Consider the following 26,710-nt stretch of genomic DNA (forward strand, 5'->3'; position numbering starts at 1 on the left):
ATAAGTAACATCTAATGACGCTTACTGGGTGCAAATCAATGCTCTATACATATATACATCTTACTTAACCCTCACAATCTTTTGAGTTACTATCCTGTTTTTACTGCATGGCCATTTATCACCAAGAAGCTAATTAATTAGCCTAGGATCACGCAGTTAAGAAATGGTGGAGCAAGGGTTCAAACCCCAGTGGATGAATCTAGAACACATCCACCTAACCATGACCTTAGATCCGTGATCATCTCCTCTAGGGAGTTTCCCCCTGTTGTTTTCCTGCCCCTGCCCCATACTGCCCTTCTCCACGCCCCTCTGCTCTTGTGACACTCTGCTGTTAGCTAATTGATAAATCTACCTCCCCTCAATCAAGACTGATTTCCTTGAAAGCAGAGCCTCTACCGTTTATTTTTGTAACCCCAGAGCCTAAGAGTTTGTGTGTATAACAGAAGCTTAAGCAACCTAAATGTCCATCGACAGATGAATGGATAAAGAAGATGTGGCACAGATATACAATGGAATATTACTCAGCCATAAAGAGAAATGAAACTGAGTTATCTGTAGTGAGGTGGATGGACCTAGAGTCTGTCATACAGAGTGAAGTAAGTCAAAGAGAAAAACAAATGCCGTAGGCTAACGCATATATATGGAATCTAAAAAAAGAAAAAATGGTACTGATGAACCTAGTGGCAGGGCAGGAATAAAGACATAGACACAGAGAATGGACTTGTGGACACGGGGAGGCAGGGAGGGGGGGAGCTGGGGCGAGTGAGAGTAGCATCGTAAAATAGATAGCTAGTGGGAAGCAGCCGCATGGCACAGGGAGATCAGCTCGGTGCTTTGCGACGACCTAGAGGGGTGGGATAGGGAGGGTGGGAGGGCGGCTCAAGACGGAGGGGATATGGGGATATATGTATGCATATGGCTGATCCATTTTGTTGAACAATGGAAATTAACACAGTGTTGTGAAGCAATTATACTCCAATAATGATGTATAAGAAAAAGCCTATGGGGCAGAGAAGGGATAAATTAGGAGTTAGGGATTAACATATACACATTACTGTATATAAAATAGATAAACAACAAGCACCTACCGCATAGCTCAGGGAAGTATATTCAATATCTTGTCATAACCTATAATGATAAAGAATCTGAAAAAGTATATATATATCTGAATCACTTTGCTGTATACCTGAAACTAACACATTATAAACCATGTATACTTCAATTAAAAATAGATTAAAATTTTTTTTTTAATTTTTAAATAAAAAAATATATTGGGGGGGAAAAAGCCTATGACTGAACCAAGAAGATGGAGAAAGAAAGAGAAGACAGAGAGAACTTTGAGAGAGACTTATCCATCTTCATACCCTCCTAGTATTTCCCACAATTCTGTGCACAATGTTGCCTTGCAGAGATGTGTTGAAGGGAGTAGAGACGTACACAAGTCTCTGAATTCTTGGAATAGGATGATGCTGATAATTTGATTTTGAATCAGTGAGCTGAAATCCAGGTCTTCCCTAAGGAAAGACAGATAGTGGGGAGTGAGGCCCCATGCCTTATGTGTCTTTCCACCTTCACAGTATTCCTCATAAAACTGCATACAATATCTCCTCAAACAATAGGAAATCACTGTTACAAAAACATTGTGCTTACATTTAAACAAATTATATTAACTACACACAAATGTTCTTTTTAGTGGGAATTCATTCATTCATTCAAACATGATTTTATGGGAGGTGGCAGATACCTTTACTTAAAACCACTCCTACAGTAGATGTAGGAGTCTAGTCTTGAAGTTCTAAACAGATAAATATCCTTGTTCTCTTCTACCAAAAGCATGATAATTTTTATGCTGAATCTCTATTCTTTCATCATGTGTTTTTGATGACCACTTCCTTTTTGAACATCTCTTCCACTTAGTTCATTGAACCACTCATCTATTTCCTCAACAAATATATACTGAGTGCCCTCTCTGTGCCAAGCATTATGAATACATTGTTGAGCAAACGAGGTTTGATATCCGCAAAGGGTTCCCACTTTATGATCTACTGGGGAAAGACCAAGAAAATTAAGCAGTCAATAAATAAATATCTAAATATATAAATTTGTCTTTCTCTGTCGGACTTACTTCACTTAATACGCTAATCTCTGGGTCCATCCATGTTGCTACAAATGGTATTACCTCATTCTTTTTTATGGCCGAGTAATATTCGTTTGTGTATACGTACCACACCTTCTTCATCCATTCATCTGTCGGTGGGCATTTAGGTTGCTCCCATGTCCTGGCTATTGTAAGTAGTGCTGCTATGAACATTGGGGTGCATGTATCTTTTCGAATTAGAGTTTTTCTCTTTACCAGATATATGCCCAGACAAAGGCAAATATCATATGATATAACTTATATGTGAAATCTAAAAAAAAAATAATAAAAATGAACTTTTTTACAAAACAGAGATAGACTCACAGACATAGAAGATAAATTTATGGTTACCAAAGGGAAAAGGGGAGGAGGGACAAATTAGGAGTATAGGATTAACAGATGCATACCACTATATATAAACTAGATAAACAAGGACATCGTGTATGGCACAGGGAAGTATAATCAATATCTTGTAAGAACCTCTAACGGAAAAGAATCTGAAAAAGAATATATATGTATATGTATCTATATATGTACATATACATATAACTGAATCACTTTGCTGTATACTTGAAACTAACACATTATAAATTAACTATACTTAAAAAAAAAATAAATAAATATACATAGTTTAAAACCAAGTGAGTGTGTGATGGAGACGTCAGAGTTGACACCAGAACGTATTACCTGTGCCATTCACTGGCATTTAGAAAAAACTGTTACCTTGAATAATCATTTTGTGATCACCTGCTTTTCTCAGCCTGATTGCAACATGTCTTCTGGGCAGAGAGGGGCCTTGGTTTCTCTGTTTCTGGTGGAATAACTACATTAATAAGACTTTAGAAAGAAGGTGACCTTTCAGTTGTTTCTGGAAAACAGGTAAAGTTGGCTAGTGAAAATGAAGGCTGAAGGCATTCTGTGCTGAGACAATAATGTAAGCAAAGACACAGAGACCTTGCATCTAAGTGGGACAATGTAAGCAAATTTCGGTCAATGGAGTACAGGGGAAAAGTGATGTACAACACTTCCAGGTCTTATCATAGGATGCTCTGTGCAATCTTCCACATTCTCCTGTCCATCATCCTTTACCAGTCAGGTGCAGAGGATCCAGATGAGGACTCTGGGTGTCCCTGGGATCATGGAACCACTAGGGCCTCTAAATGATCACGTGGAAGGTCACTCTTGGGACACACAATTAGACTACTGCATGAGCAAAAGCTAAACCTATTATCAGGTGAAGCATTGAGATCTGAAGTTATTAATCCACAATAGCAGTTTTTGTATCCTGACTAATATGAGGAACCTAGACCGCTTCTGGATACCATATTCGTTGATGGAGATGCTCTGTGAAAAAGAGATTTCCTTTAAATAACAGGTTTAATACTATTAGCTGCCGGGCCAGGAGACTGATAAACTCATTTTAACATTGATGACTAAAGATGGCTGCCAAGAATCTGAAAAGCAGAGATATAATATCCACAATGATAATGTGATTCTAGCAGAGCGTTTGTAACACAGTTAGCGCCCAATAACTATCCCTTGACGAAAGAAGTGTGAATGAGCATCTAAACAAAAGTGCTGATGGAATAACGAAGTGTTTTAGGGACGGGAACTCAGATGCCAATCGGGGTTGCTCCATAACTTGAGGCATATCATAATCAGCAAGAAAGGCCACCTGGCAGCAGGGCCAGAGTTGACCCCAGCAACTAAAACACACCCCTTTCACCAAAATTCACTCTTAGTCTTTGGCCAACTCATAATTCAGATCCTCACACTCTAATATTTTTCAAAGGGGGCATAATGTTAAGTATGTACAAGAAGCTTCAAAACTGAATTTAAATATGAGTATAACATAGAATAGGCTTGGATATTTTCTCAGATAGAGATTTGGGTTCATCTCTATGGCACAGAAACTTAATGAGGGTTCCTTAATGTAAGGACATAGCACTGATAGGAAGACTATGGTTGGCCTTCCAGGGCTGGTACCTTGGCTCTGTGATGTTATCAGGGTCCCCAGTTTCTTCTATCATCCTGCTACCTCATCCTTAGCACGCAGTTATCGTCCACACGCTGGTAGCCCCATGTGTGGGGATATGATGGCAAGCAAAAGAGACATGATCCCTTTCCTCAAGAGGCTTAAACCTCCTGGGGAATAACTGAGCACGTTAACGAATACGGAATAATTTACTGAAATAAATGTCCCAGAGAAAGAATATGGTCCTATAAGTGTGTATAATAAAGCCATCTCATCTAGAATGGATTATTAAAGAATGTTTCTATGGAAGAACAAATAAGTTGAAATCTAAAAAACCAGGAAAGTTTGAATAGATGGCCAAGTATAGGGGGTGTATATATATGTATGTGGGAAGAACTTTCCAGACAAAGGGAGGGGTATGTGAAACTTTTCTTATATGAGAGAGAGAGAGAATGGCAAATCTAAGAAATGGAATGTATTTATATGGAGAGCTAGGGGCCAGAGAAGGAGTAGACAGTGATATGAGAAGGCATTGTAAGACCTTACAGGGGCAACTATCTAGGGATATGAAGCATCATCATATTTGCACTGTGAAAGATCACTCTGTCTGCAGAGTGAAGGGTCAAGGGGATGGGTCAATGACTTATAACGAGCAGGCATGGGGTCCAGGTGAGAGGAAATGGTGACTTGGGCTAAGGTGCTGGCAGTGGCGATAGAGAAACCATACAGAGCTTTGTAAGACATCAGAAGACAAAATGAGTGGAACGTGTTGATAAATTACCAAATATAACTTCAAAAGAAAATAATATCACAGAAGATATTGAATCCATGGAACATGAAGGGAGTTTATTTTTTGAAAAGAAGGAGAAAAAGATTCAGAAAACAAAAAAGAGCTCTTGGAACTTGAAAATACGATGACAGATATTAAAACATTCAAAGTATTGAAAGTTGAGAAAATCTTTGAGAAATTAAAACCAAAAGATAGTGATAGAAAGCAGGAGAGCAAAGGAGAAAAGAAGTAGAGGTTGTGATGGTTAATTTTAGGTGTCGGCTTGACCGGACCACAGGCTGCCCCGACATAGGGTCACATATTATTTTGGGTGTGTCCAAAAGGGTACTTCTTGATGAAATTAACATTTGAATCTGTAGATTGAGGAAAGCAGATTGTCCTCCATATTGTGGGTGGGACCCATCCAAGAAATTAAAGACCTGGAGAGAACCAAAAGGCTGAGTAAGAGGGAACTCCTACTGCCTGACTGCCTTGAGCTGGGACATTGGTATTTTCCTGCCTTCAGATTCCAAATGAAATATCAGCTTTCCTTGGGTTTTGAGCCTACTGGCTTTTGGACTAAAACTTAATCCGCTTTCCTGGTTCTCAGGCCTTTGGGCTTGGAGTGGGACCACACCATCAACTCTCCTGGGTCTCCTGCTTGCTCCCTGCAAATCCTGGGACTTCTCAGCCTCCATAATCACTTAAGCTAATTCCTTATTATATACGTGCATGTGTGAGTGAGTGTGAGTGTACGTGCACATCAATACATACCCTTATTGTCCTATTAGCTCTGTTTCTCTGGAGAACTCTAATACAGAGGCCATAGTTGCATCATCTGAATAATAAGAGCTCCAAAAAGAGAGAACATAAAAATATTCAGAAGAAAATTGTCAAAGAAATAACATAAGAAAAATTCCCAGAAGCCAAACACGAGTTTCTAACGTTAAAGAACCTGAAGGAGACCAACAAAATGAATAGAAACAGAACACACTAAGCCCTTTTGGGAAAGTTCAAAACACCCAGCGATTAAGAGAAGATCTTAAAATTTCCAGAGAGGGGAAAAGAGAAAAAGATAAGAAAAAACAGGTCATGCACAAGGAATCAGGAATCAGAATGATGCCAGACTTGTCAGCAATCACAGCACAAATGAGAAGTCAGTGGATCTGTGCCTTATAAATTCTGAAGGAATGGGTGGTGCTTTGTAGGACAACTTGACATTTAAAGTAGACTCAGGAATTGCTTGGAGAAAATATTTTTTTAATAAATAAATTAAAACAATTATATCATTATTTGAGTTAGGAACATGGAGGTCATAGATGTCCTCAGAACAGATGCCCACTGTTTTCACCACTGTTTCACCAGTGTTGGGACTACATCCAGATTAGAATGAATTGAGAAATGAGTGGGAGGTAAGGAAATGCAACTCAAAATTACAGACAAGAGAGGGTTAATTACTAAACTAATGAGTGGGGGAAAATCTTGAGCACGTTTCATGCCAATAGAAATAATCCAGTTGAGAAGGGCAGTTGGACATACTGGACAGAGTAGAAGTTATTGGTAGCATCCAAGTACACTCCAGATAGAGTCGGTGGCCTTGGCTGAGACAAAGGATAGCCCCACCTAACTCAGAAGGGAAGACATGGAGTCCAGGGCAGACCTTGGTTGATTTGAGTTTGGGCAAAATGCTAAGGGAGTTCCATCAGAGTAAAGACGGTTTGAAATAACTCCTGCAGAATGTGAGGCAGCAAGACTGAGAAGTCACGGACTCACAGGGCAGATGAGCATCTTTCCAAAGGCTTTGCTTCACTCTTGAACTTGGCCTGATTCTCTCTCACTGACCTTTTGTGAACAGGGTTTAAAGCCAGGGCCTTCTCTTAATAAAGGGGAAAAGAACTATCTAAAGAGATGGGCCTTTCCCTGTTTTGATTCATAAGAGAGAACTTGAACATATAACTTTGAATGATGGTGAGCTTTTTCAGGGCAAGTGCCACGTCTTGTATTTCTGTGTATTGAGCACCTACTCTTCTGAAATGGAACGGCACAGTAAGTTTATCTTGAATGAATAAGCAAAAGAATGATCAGATGAATAGATTTTTTCTCTCCTTTTTGGCAAAGTTCCAGGATCTTTCTTACTTTGGATAACCGAACATTTGGCCAGGTATTGCTAAAGGCAGTAGGTAAATGGAGAGTTGGCGATCAATACATCTAAGAATTTAAGACAGAGATTTCCAGTATGCAGACCTTGTGAAGAGAGACTCCTTGTCTACACTGAACACATAACAGACACACTAACCATGTTGCTGAGTGTCCCAGAGTCACAACTGCTTATGTTTAGTCCTGTTCATTTAGTTTCCAGTTAAACAGGGTAAAAATATTTATTATAGCAGCTAAAGATTTAGTAAGCAGAGTCATTTCCAGGTATTTTTAGGCAACAGAATAGCCTAATGGCACAAATATTTAAATAGATAATTTATTTTTTTTAAAAAAATCACTTTAATTTCGATTTAGAACACATTACTGATTATTCTACTGACCTTGCCATGTTGAAATTAGCCTGTATTTCCTCCCCCACTGGAAAGTATATTTGGTATCAAGAACCAGGCTGGAAGTAGATACACATTTTGAAATATATATTGTAGGCTCCCAAACTAATGTCCTTAGCTAAGCAATTCCAAAAGTTCAAAGAATTCAGTTCACTTTTTCTCTCACATCCAATTTTCTGTAGCAAACTGCTGTCAACCATCTGAGCTGAAACAGGTCAGAGTTTGGATTCTTTGTCAAAAGGAAGTATCTTTCAAAAGGGGTCACTAAAATTAAGAAAGTGGTTATGTGGGGCATGGAAGGAGTGAGAGGGAGAACTGATGGGCAGGAAAGAACAAGACTCTGATCCCTCCAAAACCACACGGATGGGGAGAAGATGCCTGAGGGTGGCCACAAAAGGCCAGTGAAGAGTGAGCAGAAATATGGTCTGGCATGGGGGCTGTGTGCCCAATACAGAAGTACCAGTTAAATCTCACGAAAAATTCTCCTAGGATATTTCAGCTGAGAACGCCATGGTGGAGGGAGAGGGAAAGTGGAGCTCCAGGGTTGGGTGTTGACAGCAGGGTGAGGCCAGTGTTGGGAGAATGTGATGTGAATGGGTGATGCTGAAATGGGAAGGAACCAGCCTAATGGAACATGACTGTCCAATTACTGGCTTTGGGGACCATTCTGTGGAGTGCAAGGCGGGTGGTCACAAGAAACTCAAGCTAAAGAGACTCTGGAGATTTTCATCGGAAGGAGAGAACCTGGCAAGCCTGAAACCCACATTGTCACATTCACCCTCTGGCATTAATTACCCTCAAAGCAGGGTGTCTGCAAGAGCCGTACTAGTTTCACACTTACCATATTTACCACATCGCCTGGCCGTGGGTCATGGGGCTGAGGCTCTGAAGGAGATGAGCTTTCATGTTCTTTGCTTTATTTCTTGCCAGCCTGGGACTGAAGATGACTGTCTCGTTATGGAAAAGTGACTCTGTGAAGAGGAATTCACTGCTCTGGGCCAAACCCAAAAAGCCATTAATTTATACCATAAAACGGACAGCCAGAGAAGGCCAGAAGTGGCACTGCTCTGCCCAGAAGCTTTTCGCAAGTGTAAACAAAACCCTTGGTTGTTGCGGGTGACTGCCTGTTTTTCAGAATCTGACCACGTTTTAGAATGGAAACAATCAAGAAGTGATGTCAATATCCCCATGGGGTATAAACATCTTTTCTAACCTTGTTTCCACCCATCACTTGGCTCTATCTATATAACGGGGTATAGCTTGAGTCCTGAAAAAACAAGTAAGACAGATTTCAAAGACATTTGCACCCTAATTGATAAAGAATGGATTAATTATTTGTATCTCTGTGTGTGTTAACTCTCTAGTATGCTGCAAAGGCCCACACTTTGGTGGAGACTTTTCATAAATAACCCTTGCCTTGTGTCCCATGATTTCACAAAGGTCCTCCAGAGCCACCCATATACTCATAAAGCTTAGAGCCCATGGCCCTGTGGTTTACTTCCCGGAGTTCTCTGCCCTTACTTACCATCACTGACTGTGGAGCCTGTATTACAGAAAACTGAAGTTGTGGCTAATTCTCCTGTGTCGTTCGAAAGAAGATGGAAAAATAGTTCTTGAACTTTAAGCAGAAAGTTACCCACACAAACCTAAGAAGGATGACAGTAGTGGAATATTTTTTAAAGGGGTAGTATCCTAGAAACAAGTAACCATTTTAAAAGCCATCAAGAAGGGCAACTTGGGACTTCCCTGGCAGTCTAGTGGTTCAGACTTTGCCTTCCAACACAGTGGGTGCAGGTTCGATCCCTGGTCGGGGAACTAAGATCCCACATGCCTCGTGGTCAAAAAACCAAAACAAACATAAAACAGAAGCAATACTGTAACAAATTCAATAAAGTCTTTAAAAATGGTCCACATAAAAAAAAATCTTTAAAAAAAAAGGGGGGGCAACTTATTGCAAATGAATTTACTTAAGGTTCAGAGATCACCATTGGCTCATTTCTCCTTCTTTGATTGTGGTACCCTTCAATGTGATGGCTTTCTGTAGGTACCTGCAGGCAGCTGCTAGAAGCAGGGAACATGCCAGACACATGAGCAGATGTACCTCTTTATATTTCATACAGAGAAAACTCGACTTGTCATGGATTGACCAGGCATCTCAGTTTGCCTGGGTCAGTCCCACTTTATAGCTCTTATCCCAGGGTCCCAGGCACCTGGAGCCCCCTTTCACTCTCAGATGTACCCCAATTTAGATGATAAATAACATAGGCACTCTCCTTAGTCAACAAATTTTCTCCCCGATCTTCGAGTCTCCATATTCTGGAGAAGCTTATCACGGTGCAAGACCACATGGGCTGACCATGAATGGTCCCCAAAGCCTGAATACTATAGTATCACTTCAGACACTCACAAGAAATTGATTCCAGCTCATTATCAGGAAAAGAAAAGTGGTATCAATGAGATCTAATCCAAAAAGAAAAGGGCTACCCCACTAGGCGGTGAGTAAGCATCTCACCCCTGAAAGCATTCAAGCAGGAGGCCATCTGTTGAGGATGCCTTTGAGGGGTACTCGGCAGTGGTTGAGAGTTTGTGTCACATCATTGGCTACCAGACTATTTTAAGTCCATAAGAATCCACTGGAGAGCTTGAAAAACTAGGCCTCATCTTCAGAGACTCTGCCTCATTGGGCTGGTTGGGGCCCAGGAATATGCATTTTCCCTATGATAATTACAAAAATACAACCAAATATGGGGGCTTCCCTGGTGGTGCAGTGGTTAAGAGTCTGCCTGCAGATGCAGGGGACACGGGTTCGTGCCCGGGTCCGGGAAGATCCCACATGCCGCGGAGCAGCTGGGCCCGTGAGCCATGGCCGCTGAGCCTGCGCGTCCGGAGCCTGTACTCCGCAACGGGAGAGGCCACAACAGTGAGAGGCCGACTTACCGCAAAAAAAACCAGAAAACAAATATGGAAAATGTGTAAAAACAGAAGGAAATTAAAACGGCCTGAAATCTCATCTACCATCAATATTCAGGGGCCGCCCTGTCATGTGTTGCTACACATATATCGGTCACATATAAATAGTTTTACAGCAACTAAATTACACCAGGGAAGTGGGTTTACTGTCACTGATATTAATATATGTGGGCTTTTTTCACTTACTTCTCCCTGTTCCCCCTGAGAGTAATCAGTAGTATCAACATGATATATATATTCTTTTATAAATCTACGTCCATGTAATCATATATAAAAGTACATACATTGTATGTATGTGTATGAATACTGGGTTTGTCTATTTTTCTAAATGGGATCGTATTATACACACTTCCTGCCTTCTTGCTTTTTCCCCACTTATGCATGGAAAGCTGCGAAATCAAGTGGTATTGATCTCATTCATTCTATTTAATGTCTTTAAAAATGTCCTCTGGTATGAATATCCCCAAATTATTTATTTATTCTCCTGTTTTGGAGCACTCTGAAGTTTTTTGTCATTACCCATAATGCCGCAATTAATGTCTTTGTAACTAATATTTTTAATATCTACTTTAGTTTCTATGGAGGAGAGTCCCAAGGTTGGAATTATTGGGTCAAAGACTGCATGTGCTTTTACTCTTAACAGGCATTTCCAGATTTTTATCAACCATCAGTGTATGAATGGACTCCTTTCTCCACATCACGACCAGTACTATGGGTTCCCGCTCTTTTTCACGTTTGCCAGTTTGGTAGGTGAGAAATGGTATTTTAGTGTTACTTTAATTTCCACTTTTCTGACCTGCAAAGAAGTTGAGCATCTTTTCATATGTTTATTGGCCTTTAGATTTGCTATTTGTAAAGAGCCTATTTATATTCTTTGCCCACTCTTGGGTCATTTGTAAGAGTACTTTGTATATTATAGGTATAAATCCTTTATCTGCCATATGTGTTGAAAATATTTTTTTCAGTTTACAGTTTATATTTTAACTTTGTTTATGGTTTCTTTTAAAATTTGTTTATATTTAACTATGTTTATCTTTTTAAAAATGGTTTCTTGGTTTGCTCTCTTAGTCATAACTTGACAGGGAGTTTTGTCACTGTGATGGAGAACCATTCGTCTAGATGATCTCCAAGTTCCCTTCACACTCTTAATTTTACGATGGTAAGTCTGAGACACCACAGAGTTTTTCCATCTCTCAAATTCAAGTGCCGTGCAGTGAGATTCTGCTGTCAGATTTTAAGGTAGATAGAGTCTAATGAGAAGGTATGTAACTCATGAATAAGCAGGATATCTGTAAAACTTTAATACAACTTAGGAAGCTGAGTCATGTGCCATATTATCAGAATTCTATGGGGGATTTGATCTATAGAGTTGGCCCTACATTGTTGGGGGTATTCGTGACCCAGCACTCCATTCTAGAACCTTCTTCAGGCTTGCCAGGGCCATGTTGGCAACCAAAGAGGTAGGATTTCTTTGGCTCATAACGCCCAATACTCAGCAGAGAGGGTGTTTACCTCCAAAGGAAAGTCTGATGTGAATGAAAAAAACCAGCAAATAGAATCCTAGTTCTGGATATTATTTTTTTTCTTAAAGAAGTCTAAAAGGTATTTCTTGCCAGATTTTCATCTCTGGTGGAAAACATGCAGGGCTTAATTGATTCCTGCAGAATCTCTTAAGCTGATGAAAGGAATATGTCTCAGAGAAATTCACTTGTTGGCTGTTTGACATGCATGTGCCCGCACACATCTCACATCCCTGCCCCGAGACTTTACAGCCAGGGTCCCAAGCTTAAGGATTTACTGAACCAAGTATGAGTCATCAGTTTTCCAGACCCCTGTCCCTCAGGGTAATTGAGATACCACCTCCTTGGCTATCTATCCAGTCCATCCTCAAAGGGATCTGTTTACTTTAACAAGTGCAGTGAAATGAAAAGCAAGAGCCTTCTGCTAAAGTTATTTAGCGGTTTGCTTTGGGAACCTGATTTTTCTCTCTCCCCGCGCCCCCCCCCTTTTTTTAAGTGTGAATTTGCCCATGGGGACTTGCCCATGGGGACTTACACAGGGTAAAGGCTTTCTAAACACTACGTCCATGTCTGCTCCCAGTTTATGAACTTTTACCTGATGTCTCCCTGTATCTAAACCTGTATTTCCTACAAACAGATAGTAAGAGCTCAGTCTGTTTGTAAGGTGCCCCAGTGTCAGAATTCCTGGATACAGAAGAATTTCCACTCAACCTGGAATAGTCCAGTTTCCTGCCTTGCTTGCTCTCATAAGGAAGCAGCTAAGCGTTGCCTTAGGAATTCACAACCCCACGCAGATTGAAGCCACTACAGCCGCAGGGTTCCCAGCCTCAGCTGGGTCTGTGGCCCTTCTCAGCAATCCTCTTCCATGGTCAACTTCCTCTTTCATCCCCACATCCCCCTTTCCAAGGGTCTAAGCACTGTCCTCAAACATCCAACCTGCCTCTCAGACATGGACACCCTCAGGGTGGTGACCCCCGCAAATTGTGAGTAAATCAGTAACTTCATTTAACGCTTTCCTCGCTGCCTCAAGGAAGGAACTACCCCACCTCTCAGCCAAAACTCCTCCCGCTATCTGTGCTCTGGACTTCCCGTCACCTCCACTACCTTAACCTGTTAACGGATGTAATATCTTTCCCTCTCTTATATCTTGAATCTTGTCCAGTCCTCTATCAGTCCTTTCCCATTGGCTGATAAACATGGGCTGGTCTCTAGCAAGTGTGAAAAGCCCACTTGGCCTTGCTCTTGCAGGCACCCTGTCTTTCCACTGCAAGAGCAGATGGTTCCTGCTAGCTCCCTTTTATCTCCCCACCAACAGCCCCTCTCTATTCATTTCTGTTCTTAGTAGAGTGATTTGTTTACTAAAGAACTTCTGTCCCAGCTGAAGAGTATTTTCCTGGTCCACATCTTACTTGACCATTTTATTCTATTTTTTTTTTTCTAGGACATCTTTCTCTGTCCTTGGGTTCCCTTGCTAGCTCTCTTGACTTCTTCTATTTTTACAATCCTGCCTAAACTCTTCTCTCCTTAATGACCCTAAAGCACAGCACCGTATAGAATTCTGCCTTTAGAATTGAATCCTCGTCATTTCTCTCCAGGTGACTTAATTTGATACATAAGATTTCAGCTGTTACCTGTATATGTTTTGTTTCCAAATGTATGCTACTTAAGTGCACAGGATACTAGAAAGTTCCTGTCCAGAAAGGAGTTCATTACTCCGGCCAAATCTACATCTCCCTATATTTTTCCCGTTTTGACAGCTGGTAGTGTAGTTTGCCTAGTTATCCCAAGAGGCAGCAACCTGGACCACTCTTTCTTTCTCAGCCACCACCCTCCCATAACCCTTACTCTCCCTACTCACCTCTGTTTGGTCACTACATGCAAATCCACAGCACTGCTGCCACTTTGCTTAAGGTTGAGTTACCTAGCCCCAACCTCTCACGACACCGTCTGTAACCCATCTCCATGTCTCCATGAGCAACTCCCTCCAAGAAAGCCCGGCTCCCTGCACAGGATGACAGTCCTAAAACAGAGATCTTATGTGACCTAGGTGCTTGGACACCTTCAGGAGAAGAACCCTGACCCCCACAGGATCTTCCTTAGAGGTTCCAGAGTTAAGACAAGATACACTCCCTGCCACTGGCTGGCCTGTCACTTGTGCTTCAGCCATGAAGAGCTGCTGGTAATGCCCAACCATTCATGGTCTTTCTTCCCTTTGTGACTTTGAATGTGATATTCTAAGCTCTGGAACACCCTTGGAGGTTTTTTGTCAGGGTGATTGAATGAATGCACATATATGTGATTGTACGCTTATTTATGCAAAGTAGATTTATTTTTCCTACAAGTCTTTGTTGTTTGTCTTTTCGTAGGTAGAAGTAGGTTTTCTGGACCACTGGGCTCTTGAAAGTCTGATCATGCTTAGGGATAACTGAGTGTCATCAAAGCAGTTTTTTTTTTTTTAAAGCAGTTTGAAAAGATGTACAAGATGGTGAGTTACAGTGAGTCATTTGGAGTAGTTTTTAAAATATTGACCATCCAGAAAAGCCATATCTCTTCTACTCCCTGTGTCATCCTCTCTGTCTCCCTTTCAGTTTCTGTCTTCCTCTCCTTTTCTTTCCCCCTCCATCTTTCCCCCTCCATCTTTCCCCCATCACCGCCCAGTCTTAGCTGGAAGATGTACTAGGTTTGCAAGTAAATTTAGCTGTTTCACATTTTCCAAATAAACTTCAGACATTTTTTCGTGTATTGTCATGCAGAGATGCCCTTTAAAAATACTTTGCTTGCTTGCACAATATCCCCATCTTTAGCAGATGACAGCGTACCTTCCCTGCCTCTGCCGAATTTTCTCATCTTCCTTTGCCCACTCACCCACTCCCACTGCACAGCTCTTCACCCACCCTCCCAAGATGTAAAAGGAAAGATTCCCAGCTCCTGACAATAAGATCAGTGATTTTGCAAGGCTCTGATGCTCCCTGTGAATGCAGGGCTTAGGAAGCTGCCTTGGGTGATACCCCCATTCAGCTCCCCATGAAGCAGAGGCCAAGGGAGTTTCCACAGGATGGACAGACAGGCCCGAGCATGCCTTAGAGCCAGAACAAACAGCAGGAAGAGGGACAAAGCTTTGGCCTATCTAAAAAGGTGAACGGGCTCCAAGAAAACCCAGAAGGGCTCTGCAACTCCTGTGCCCTGGTGATAAATAATATAAGAGCTGCTAAAAAACATGTGTGCCCCTGGTGTGCCAGGCAGTGGTCAGCAGCGCATACAGTGTAGGATTTAACACATCAGCTTCCTTGAAAAAAAGGAAACAGTAATACCAGAGTAAGAAAGAAGTTGGAGGTGACTGCTGGAAACCTTCAGTGGGGCCCCAGCATCTCCAGGATAAAGGCCAAATTTTCATCTCCTACTCTCCCCCCTCAGATACCCAGGTCCTCACTACAGTGAATCACTGGCATCTGTACTCACCCCAAACCTCTGGATCTTTGCACATACCCTTCCCAATGCCTGGAATGTTCTACCAATGCCTACTCATCCTGCACGACAAAACAGTCTTCCCTTATTCTGAAGCATAGATGGGCTCTCCACGTGAACTTGGGTCCTCCCTCGCTATGAACTCCACTTTGCTCCTAGCTCCATAACATCAATGACGCTATTGTATGGTATTCATCTGATTGCCTTCAAATCTTCCCAGCCAGGTCGCATACTCATTAAGTCCAGGAATGTGTCTTTTTACCTAGTAGGCAAGCGTCCAATCAATATTTATTGAAGGAATGAGCAAACAAGTGAATAAACAGATGTTCCCCGGGGACACAGGGGAGTCGTCCTCCCTTTCGTACACAGCTCTCATTTCTGTGTCCCACGGCGGGTGTTCCACTGTGGTCCTGTCCTGGTGAGGGATTTCCAGCTGGACTTGCCCAGAGCAAACTTGGGTGTCATGACCATCTTGGCATCAAGCTTGCTGTTGACACATCATATTCCCATGAGCAAGAGAAGGCAAGACTGACTGATGTCTTTTCAAGGGCAACTGCTGAAGGTCAAAGACTTGACCAGTGGGAACACATCCCTAGGTCACAGACTCAGCTATATTTCACCTGCTGGAGAGAGTGAAGGCCGCTGGATCCCAAATGAAGAATCGGAATATATCCTACTTATTTTAAAAACTACAGAAAATACTTACAGATGGAGAATCTGCTGTTCTCAGTTTCATGTGGAAACTGACTCTGGAAAATGTAAGAGAAATTTTTACTGAAAGGATACTGTGTGCCTCCCAGGAACACTGGAAAAACAAAAGAACAGCCTGACACTAAGAGAGGACAGCTAGGCACTGGGACAGGATCAGGCCACTGAGCTGCTGTGACTTCCATGGGCAGCTGCAGCTTGCACCATCCTCAGCCCTGGTGACCAACCCCACATACCACTTCTGCTCCTGGAAACTGGAAGTGGCTGCTGCCACCAGGACAGCTTCTGCACTGTTGCTCCCTCACTGTGTCAGTAGCTCCAGATTCAAACTACTAGGAGGAGTGTGTCCGATTTGCGTACCCATGTCCCAGTCGCAAGGTGGAGTGAGGAAGGGTCATGCTGCCTTTGCAGCTTCTAGAGCAGGAGGTCAATTCAGCTTCATAAATCAGGGAATCTCTCAGACATAGGAGGGAAAGCCAAAATGATGACAAATAACCACTACACCACCCAAGCCTGTCTTCACATCTTAATGACTTCATGAAGGAAGTAGGATTATTTCCTGTTTACATTTTTTCATGTCACCTCACATCATAAAAATAATAAAACCAGGCCTTTAAAAACATCTATAAAGATTCTATGGAGCACACATCTCTGTGCAGCACAGGACGCGTTAGACATCATCTAGCCTACTAAAACCTGATCAAAGAATGGAAATTAAAGGTTTACACCAAAAATTAGGAAATAAGTTTGTAAGTGCCATTTGAGTGGAACAGCTTAGAGCCATAAGCCATCTTCCTGGCCTGGGATGATCAGGGAAGACATCTCTAGAGGAAGTAATAACGTTTTGTCCTCCTTATTTTGTGACTTTCAGATCTTTGTTTATGTCAACCACTGTCTTGGGGTGTCCTTCCCTGACTTCTCTGCTTATCTGAACTCGAATAGACTTTTTAAATCTCAACTCCAGAAAGAAGTGTGTGTCTACATGGGTTTCTGCCTGTGTTAGAAAACAGACATGGGAAGTGTTTTATGCAAAATACAGTATCTCAGTTGCAAGGGAAGCCTTCTGACGGGGAGGTCTGTCTACACGTGCAGGCAGGTAATGGCAAACCTGAACCACTAAGAACCATTACCCAAATTATAATGCCACGTTGCCAATGACTTACTGTGTCTTTTAAATTGATTTTCTTAAACTCATGACGCCGTATTCATCATCTTCCCTGCCTTGCAACTTCCCGTAACAGAAGCTCTTGCCCTTAGTCTTAAAAACTCTCAATGAGCCTTGACTTACGCTGAATTCCCCGGGACCAGTGAGCGATCGCATTCTGCTTTCTTCACGATGCCTCGTGTCCTTCCTCTCTGTCTCCCCTTCTCCGTTGAACATTCACTGTCCATGCTAGGCAACTCACACTGGTTTCTAGTGGCTTCCTCAACCCCAGCCTTCTTTTTCCTGTACGTACTTCACAGGGTTTCACAGGTTAATCTTCCCTAAATATTTATTTCAAAGCCTTGCTCGCTGCTGAAGGAAACTACTGGCTTGCTATTTCCTGCCTAATTAGGCTGAATTCCTTTGCCATGCTTCTAGATGTTCTCTATTGTGAAATCATGCAAACTCTCCAATGTCATGTCATGGAACTCTCCAAATACCTATTCAGATGGAGTTCTGCTGATCTCATCAGGCTCTTGTTTAATTTTCCTTTTAAGATTGAGAGTCCTTAAAGACCAAACATCCAGCCTGTACCTCATTTCTACTCATCTAGGTCATTCTCCAAGCCTCTCTTCACAACGCCCTTTCCTCTATTTGGAATACTTTCCCATCTCTGTGGACTCAAGCGTACGCATCCTGGAAGCCTCTGCACCATGACCTACTCATCGATAACCTCCTTCTTTGAGTGGCTATAATGTTGACAACTTTACTACACAATTCAATGTTTAAATATTGTTCAGTTTTACCAATCTGTTCATCGACTCAAATGTGTCAGTCTTGGTTCCCTACCTAGAGTTTATACTGCTTGAGTTTAGAGACCATGCCTTCTATTTGAATATCACTCCCAATTCTCCATTTAGCACCAGCTGAGAACATTACAGATGATCAGTAAATATTGATTGATTGGTGCCAGATCCTATATAGAGCTCAGTTTTTCTCATGGGTGTCTTAGTTCTAAGACAGTGAATCAGTTTACCTTTTAAGTGATCATATTATGAGTGCAGGGTTCTTAAATACATTCTTGTACATTCCTGGCTTTTGCATTTAACACTTAAAAAAACAAAACAAAACAAAAAATAACACCTTCCAGATCAGAGAAAGGAACAGCCTTCTGACCTCAGCAACCTCAAGCTCTGGGTCCTACGATTCAAGGAGTGTTCATTTCTGGCTCTCTGACAATTCCAGCAACTTGGCAATTACTCAAAATACCTTTAATTAGGAACTCTTTCCTGATCCACAGGCAGCCACATCGCAGAATGTTTAAAGTACCCAGATGCCCCCAGCATTCCGAATATCTGTTCTGGAATGTCTCTCGGAGACTCCATCTTATAATTGCTTTAGCCCTTTGGCTGAAGCAGACCTGTCAACAAATATGGACTTGATTCAGCCAGCCAAATTTCATGCCGCTTATGTCACTCACACACTTAACTTGGTCCTTCTCTCTTGGCAATTGTCTGTTTCTCAGAAAATGCACATTTTCCCTCAACTGTTCTTTTTGTATCTCCTAGAAAATGAGATGTTTTCCTCGACTCATTGTGACTCTGCTGGCCTCTAAGTTCTTCAGAGAAGAAAGCCAGGAAGCGTAAACTACAGAGGGAATAATTGTGATCCAAGTTTACCCCTTTCTCTGAATGACTGTAGAACCACTGGGATGATAGCAAATAAAAGTGAACGTGCTATCATGGGCATTAGTAGGGAATCCCTTCCTTACCAAAGTGAAATTCCATGTGTGTGTGTGTGTGTGTGTGTGTGTGTGTGTGTGTGTGTGTGTGTGTTTCCCATAGAGTTATATCATGTGGGAAAAATCTGTGTATAATTTCAAAATCAAATTTAATGCAGTTATGTATTTCTATAGAGTTTTCAAAGTGGGTTCAGGTTAAGATTTATTTTCTTTTAGTTTTCTATCATCGGGGGCACTTGTCATTTTAGTTTTCACAGACAAAGCTAGGCACCCCTAATTATTTAGTGGCAGCCATTGAAATTGCTTGAATGATATCTAGGAAAAGTATAGTCAACTGGTACTCTTTCTTAACAGTTCCATGATAGTTACTGAGTGAAAAAAAAAATACATGATTTAATACCCCACCGATCAGAGTATATTAGATATACAGAGAGGCCATTGTTCTGTTGGACTCAGCACTCTCAAATCTGTAATTCTAATCCATTAATCTTAGGAATAGTCACAAAGAGGAATAAAGGGAGAAGCAAGATGGCAGAACTGTTGAACTATGGATCACTGGGGCTTCCCTGGTGGCGCAGTGGTTGAGAGTCCGCCTGCCGATGCAGGGGACACGGGTTCATGCCCCGGTCCGGGAAGATCCCACGTGCCGCAGAGCGGCTGGACCCCGTGAGCCATGGCCGCTGAGCCTGCGCGTCCGGAGCCTGTGCTCCGCAACGGGAGAGGCCACAGCAGTGAGAGGCCCGCGTACCGCAAAAAAAAAAAGGGATCACTTGAGGAGATGGAAAATGGCCAAAGGTAATCTTCTGCCAAAGACGATTTTAAGTCTTCCATAGGGAAAAGGGACTAGACATTCTCGATGTGGATGCAGAGCAAGCCAATATTGGAATGGACTGTGTAAGCCAGAGAGATCCAAGGGGACAATGAATCAATCTCCACAAGGACATCACAAAGGATTTCCACACTGTCTCTGTGGAAGGCTAAGTGGCCACCAGGTTACTCTCAGTCAAATCCTTCCTCAGAGGGAGGATTTTGCAAAGCTGTGAGTAGCTGACAAAAGTTACTTCTTACCATGGTAAATATCCTTTACAAATACTGCCTTTACTTTGAAACTCTCGGTGAAAGAGCTGCAAGTTCTCCAGGTAATCTTCTTCTCCAGAAAAAAAAAAATCCTTATTTTAGGAGAGCAGCACAGAAAATCGAGGAGAATCATTTAGCCAAGATCTAGCTGAGCTGGGCTGGCCGGAAAAGAAAAAACAAACTTTTCAGTGTATCAGTGATACACCCATTTTCCTTACATATTTGAATGAGGGTGATTTCATTTCCTAGCCAGTTATACATTTTCATGAGATTTCAGAAAAGCACAACCGGTTCTGCTTCTGCATGAGGGTCTGTTTTATTAGATTATCAGATAAATAAGAGACTCCTAGACCAGTGCTTACCATAGTAATATAAACACAAAGACTTCCAAATAGTTAGCACACACTACACAATTTAATCAGTGCCCCAGGGTTCATTGTAGCACTCTTTACAATAGCCAAGACATGGAAGCAACCTCAATGTCCATTGACAGATGAATGGATAAAGAAGCTGTGATATATATATATATACACACACACACACACACACACACACACAGAGACACAGTGGAATATTACTCAGCCATAAAAAAGAATGAAATAATGCATTTGTAGCAACATGGATGGACCTAGAGATTATCATCCTAAGTGAAGTCAGACAGAGAAAGACAAATACCATGATATCACTTATATGTGGAATCTAAAAAAAATGATACAAATGAACTTGTATACAAAACAGAAGTAGACCCACAGACAGAAAACAAACTTATGGTTACCAAAGGAGAAAGGTGGGTGGGGAGGGATAAATTAGGAGTTTGGGATTAACATATACACACTACTATATATAAAACGGATAACCAACAGAGACCTGGTGTATAGCACAGGGAACTCTGCTCAATATTTTGTAATAACCAATGAGGGAAAAGAATCTGAAATATACCTATCTATCTATCTATCATCTATATGTATAGCTGAATCACTTTGCTGTACACCTGAAACTAACACAACATTGTAAATCAGCTCTACTTCAATTTAAAAAAATTAATCAGGAGCCCTCAGAACTGTTTTTTTTTTTAACAGACAGGAAAATCAAGGCAAGACAATTATTGATAGAGAAAATTCAATGCAGCCACATTAAAATAGCTATATTTCAATATTAAAACCTTATATTTCTTTAACATTGGTATATTTACATTAACAAGTAATATAAAACAGGCATCTCAACTCTTTAAGCCCCATGGTGCGTGACCCTGGATAATACAAATGAGGTTACGTTTTAATGATTTAATTTTTTTTAACTCTTGGTCATTGTGCCATAGATCTGAGGAACTGGGGTCAGAAGGTCAGAGAGGTCAAAGAGTTCAAGTGAGGTCACATCATCCTGAGTGATGGCCATCACCCATCGCCATATTGTTTTTGAGGGCAGCTCCATATATAGGGATGGCCAGTGATGGCCAGTGGAGGAATCCCTTGGCATTGCTGGACGTGCTCCTGAGGCTAGGCCTATTTTCCACAAGGTGAGATGGTTTTCAGAGGTGCCAGAGCCAGTCAGCTCCCAAGGTACTGTGCACCTCACTTGTGTTAGAGATCAAGGTATATTCCTTTTGTCTCCCAGAGAGGAATGCCACGCTGGCTCTTTGTATTCCATTGGCAGAGTGACAACAGAATTTATTGTCCAAACCAGCACACCTGTGAAAGCGCCAGAATAACAGGTATAAACACAGAACCATCTCAGTATATGGGAGTGTGTAGTCACCATACTACTGACCTTGGTCTGTCCTCGTGCTGTTGGGCTCATCCTTTCTGCAGAGCTTTGCTTGGATATAAGCACCGAAGAGCTACTTGCGAGCACACCCATCATCTTTGATTATGCAGCTTTGCGTAAAAAATACAAAACAAAAAGGGTTGCTCTTTCTTTAAAAATGCTGGGTAATTTCTTTTAAAGTATTCTGTTTCTATAGTAATTATTCACATTATTCTCTGAGTTTAATAGATGTTATCAGTACACTGATTTATCAGGGATTTAAGCATTGTGGTTCTCCATCCTTTTTTATTTCCAACGGTCTTTTATATTTGGGGGAAATCTGTGCTGTTGAAAAAAATCATTTTGTATCTGCTTTCACTGTACAGGAGGATTCTTAACTTGATCCAAATGCTGTGCTTTGATTTTCTTGAAGAATTGTCATTCTCCTCCCGCTCTAACCCCATCATCAGATCCTGAGCTGCCCTTTGGACATCACGGTATGGCAATATGGTAAATATGAAAATAAAGCCTGGGCGGCAATCATTGTGAGAGGCAGTAGTAGTCGTGGGATGGACATTCAGGACCCGTGACACTAGGGTGGGGAACACAGGTGGTTACCTCAAGCACCCACAACCCCTTCATCCTTCTAACTCCATGCCTACGTCCACTTAAATGAATTAAAATTAGGACAGCACAGTGGAACAGCTGAATGAATTAAAATGAAACAAAATGGAGAATTCAATTCTGCTAGTCACATTGCAAGTACTCAATCACCATATTTGGTTAGTGGCTATCTTATTGGATGGTGTGGATATAGAATATTTTTCCTTCATTGCCAAAAGTCCTACTAATCAGTGCTGTTCTAACTGAACCCTGATTTGTTTCAACGGCTGTCCTTTCCTTCTCTGCCCACATTATTCAGTGAAAGCCAACCCTGAGTGTTTCCTAATTAGTCTTAACCAATGATAATAATTCCATTCCTTCTTGCCAGGAACTAATTGAACAACTCAGGCTAAGGCAGCCAATGCATGCTATGCCCCTGTTTATAGCTGTTTGTCCTGAGATGGTTAGAAGCCTGTGTTAGCCCAATTATACTGAAGAAAATGACTTTTGATTGGGGGAAATATTTTCTCTTTCTCCTGATTGAAAGGAATAGGAAAGGATATGGTCCCGGCTCCTGCTGGCAACCAACTTGTGACCGGGAGGGAAGCCTGCCTGAATACAAAGCTGACACGTAGAGGAGGACACAGCAAGAGAGAGGCAGGAAAATCAAGTAAGGTCCCTGACATGACGGCTCCAGGCCAGGAGCCATCCCCGCCCCGTTCTGGGCTTCCCCTTCAGCGAGATGATAAATGTTTTTCTTGTTCAAGTCCATTTGAAACCAGACCTTTCTTACTTGCAACTCAAAGCCCAATCAATCCTGATTGATTAATCAGGATTCTTATCCTGTCTCCACCATAAAATAATCACATGACCCTGAGTGACCCCTGCAACCTCTCTGAGCATAGGTGTCTTCATGTGTGAAACAGCAGAGATAGAGATCTGCAAGAGGTCTTAATAAGATCATTAAAACCCTGAAGACCTGCTCAAGGTAAGAATCATCAATAAGAAGCTGTGACATCGATATTGCTCAACTGAGTCCTTAGTGGTCCTGACGGAGGAGAGTCCCGGCCCCAGAGGCATGACGAACCCACTCCTTCGACACGGACCGTTGGGACCCTCAGAAGAGAGATGCTCTCTCATTTGCCCACATGGATGCTGAATACATCTTGGGTATTTATTTATTTAAATGCTGGTGAGTCATGATCTCCTGTGTCTCTCTGAGATGGGCCTGACATTAGCACATCTCAATGTAATGTTTTTGAATGTGCCCCATCCAGTCTCCCACACTCCCTTTCTGTGTTACCGCATCTATTATATATTCTCCACTGATTCATAAAAACTTAATCCTCTCGATTTTCCCCTCCAAGAAGTGAAGTTGATTATAATCTGGCACTTCTAAGACATTATCTCTCTGCCTCCCCAGCCTACTCCCCATGTGTTCATCTTCTGGTCCACATATCCCAATTTATTGTCCACTTGGTCATCAAAGCCAAGCATCTAGAGATCATCCTTGAGTGCTCTATCCTGCTTATCCCTCCATTCAATGGGTAATTCATATTTTCCAGTTTACTTTCTAAATATCTCTTGAATCCATTGCATCCCTCCAGCTTCTCTGCCGTTGTTCTGGTTCATCTGGGTCATTATATCACCTCTTAAAAGATCTTACTGGCAAACACATAGATCCCCACACTAGAACACACCCTCTAAAACCTGTATCTGGTTATCTTATTTCTCAGCTAAGACTTTTTAATAACTCTTTGTTGCCTTCATAAGCCATCCTAAATCCTAGTCAGAAAAACAAATATCGTATATTGTTTATATGTGGAATCTAGAAAAATGATACAGAGGAACTTATTTGCAAAACAGAAATAGAGACACAGACGTAGAGAACAGACGTATGGATGCTGGGGGGCGGGGGCAGAGGGGTGGGAGGCATTGGGAGATTGGGATTGACACATACACACTACTATGTATAAAGTAGATAAGTAATGAGAACCTACTCTATAGCACAGGGAACTCTACTCAGTGCTCTGTGGTGACCTAAATGGGAAGGAAATGCACAAAAGGGGGGAGATATGTACATGTAGCTGATTCACTATGCTGTACAGCAGAAATTAACACAACAGTGTAGAGCAGCAATACTCCAATAAAAATTAATTAAAAAAAAAACCTTTAGCCTCACCCGAAAGCCCTCTCACCTTACCCGTCCTGCACCTCCAGCCTTCTTTCCCACCTTCCTGGTCCCTTGTAATGCTACAGACGTGTGTGATCTTTCACCGTCATGCTTCTGTGTGTACTATTCACTCTGTCTAGAATCTCCTTCCTGTCTTGTCCATTCACAGAGAGCTTCCCATCTGCCCATGGAGAGCTAGCTCACCAAAGCTGCCTTCCCCTTTCCTAGGCAAGCTGATCACACTCTCACTATGATTCCATTTCACTTCCTGTGTCCTCTCGTCAAATAGGACAAGCATGCCATGAAGCCAAAGGTCATCTTTTAGAATCCAGCACCTGACTCTCTCTTCCTTAACACTTCAACCAGCCCCCATCCTTCATTTCCACGTCTGATAATACTTAGCACCCTCTCACATCCTATATAATTTTTATTATATCTTATGTTTAGTGTTTATGGTTTGTCTCCTTCATAAGGACAGGGATCTTTGTTTATTTCCTTCACTCGTATACCCCAAGTCCCTAGAACAGTGTCTGGCACATAGTAAGTGCTCAATAAACATCTGTTGAGTAAAAGAACACATCTTTGTATCTTTGGAATGTGGCATAGTTCCTGGAAAATACCAAGTCCTCAAGTAAATACTTGATGTTATCCAATTTTTATAATGTTCATAATAAGAACAGTTAATATTTACTGAGCTCTTGCCACGTGTTAAATGATTTACACAAATCGTCTCATTAAATCTTCACAACAACACTATGAGGTAGGTTACTCACTTTATTTACAAGAAATTTGAGGCTTTGGGAAATTAAGCAACTTGTCCAAGGTAAATAAGCAGTCGAGCTGAGGTTCAAATACGAAGTGTGACTCCAGTGCCCACAATCTTAACAAGTATATTGTTCCACCTCAAATAATCAATCACGTGTTTATTTTTCGTGTCATTATATACTCTTCCAATCTAGTATATTTTTAACTTCAAGTAGAAGGCAATAGGAGTAGCTGACCTCTGGGTATAAAAGACAATAACAGGGCAATTTGTGTTGGAATTGTGATGCTAGTCATATTTTGTAGTTAAATATTTCGGATGAAAATAAAAACAATGCTTGTGGACAGCGTGCTTATTTCTCTGGAAGGAGTAAAACTTAGGCGTATATTGACCTCACAGGTCCAGCACGATCTTGAAAACAATATTCAACACAGACGTTGAGTGACTCATCTCTCCTCGTTCTCTTTCTGAGCACGTTGAGGAGGACAGATAGGAGACAGCCCCATCCTTCCACTGCCCTTTCTCCAGCCTCACCATAGATGCGGTGCCCCTACCTCAGCATATACCAATTACACACCAGCAGTTGGCAGAATCATCTACAACTCCACACCCCTCTCCACACACACACACACACACACACACACACACACACACCCCAAAACCACGCACTTATGAGGGCTTCAGATTCTACCCCAGAAAATCCTGCAGGAGCAAATTTCATCTGCCAACGTTATTTATTGTAGTTTATTTTCTTTTTCGGTCTCACTGCACTCACCTGAGTGCAAGACTGTGCATTCTTCTTGGGTCTGTTGAGTCATTACAGAGGGTGGGTGACCAAATCCAGAGTCCTGAATGCACTTATATATTTTGCATTCCTAGTCATCTTTGATTTCACAGAACGTTATTAAAAATAAAATTTGGACTGTACCCCTTTGATAAAAAATAAAATGCGTTATATATTTTCAATTAATACGTCATATTTTCTCTTATCACATCACGAGGATTTTTTCTGTCTTAGTCAATGTCCTTCAAAAATTCCAGTTCTGATGGGTGGTCTGTGTGTCATCTTAAAGATTCACCATTTATTTAGCCATTCTTTGTATGTTGAACTTCGAAGTTGTTCCATTTTTTTCTACTATAAATAATTTTCTAATGAATATCTGCGTATAAATTTTTCCTGTGTTATTTCTTAGAAGAGATTTCCAGAAATGAAATGGGTCTAAGAGTAGTTTTTCTAAAGACTTATATATTAATATTGCCAAAATGCTTTCCATAAAATTTATGCTAATCTATCTAAATTCCCAACAACTGATATGAGAATGATCAATGCAAGACCCTCTTGCTAGCACTAAATAGTGTCGTTTCAAAAACAATTC

The sequence above is a fragment of the Neophocaena asiaeorientalis genome, unplaced genomic scaffold, assembly GCF_003031525.2.
Source record: "Neophocaena asiaeorientalis asiaeorientalis breed wild unplaced genomic scaffold, Neophocaena_asiaeorientalis_V1.1 scaffold56, whole genome shotgun sequence".
NCBI classification, from domain to species: domain Eukaryota; kingdom Metazoa; phylum Chordata; class Mammalia; order Artiodactyla; family Phocoenidae; genus Neophocaena; species Neophocaena asiaeorientalis.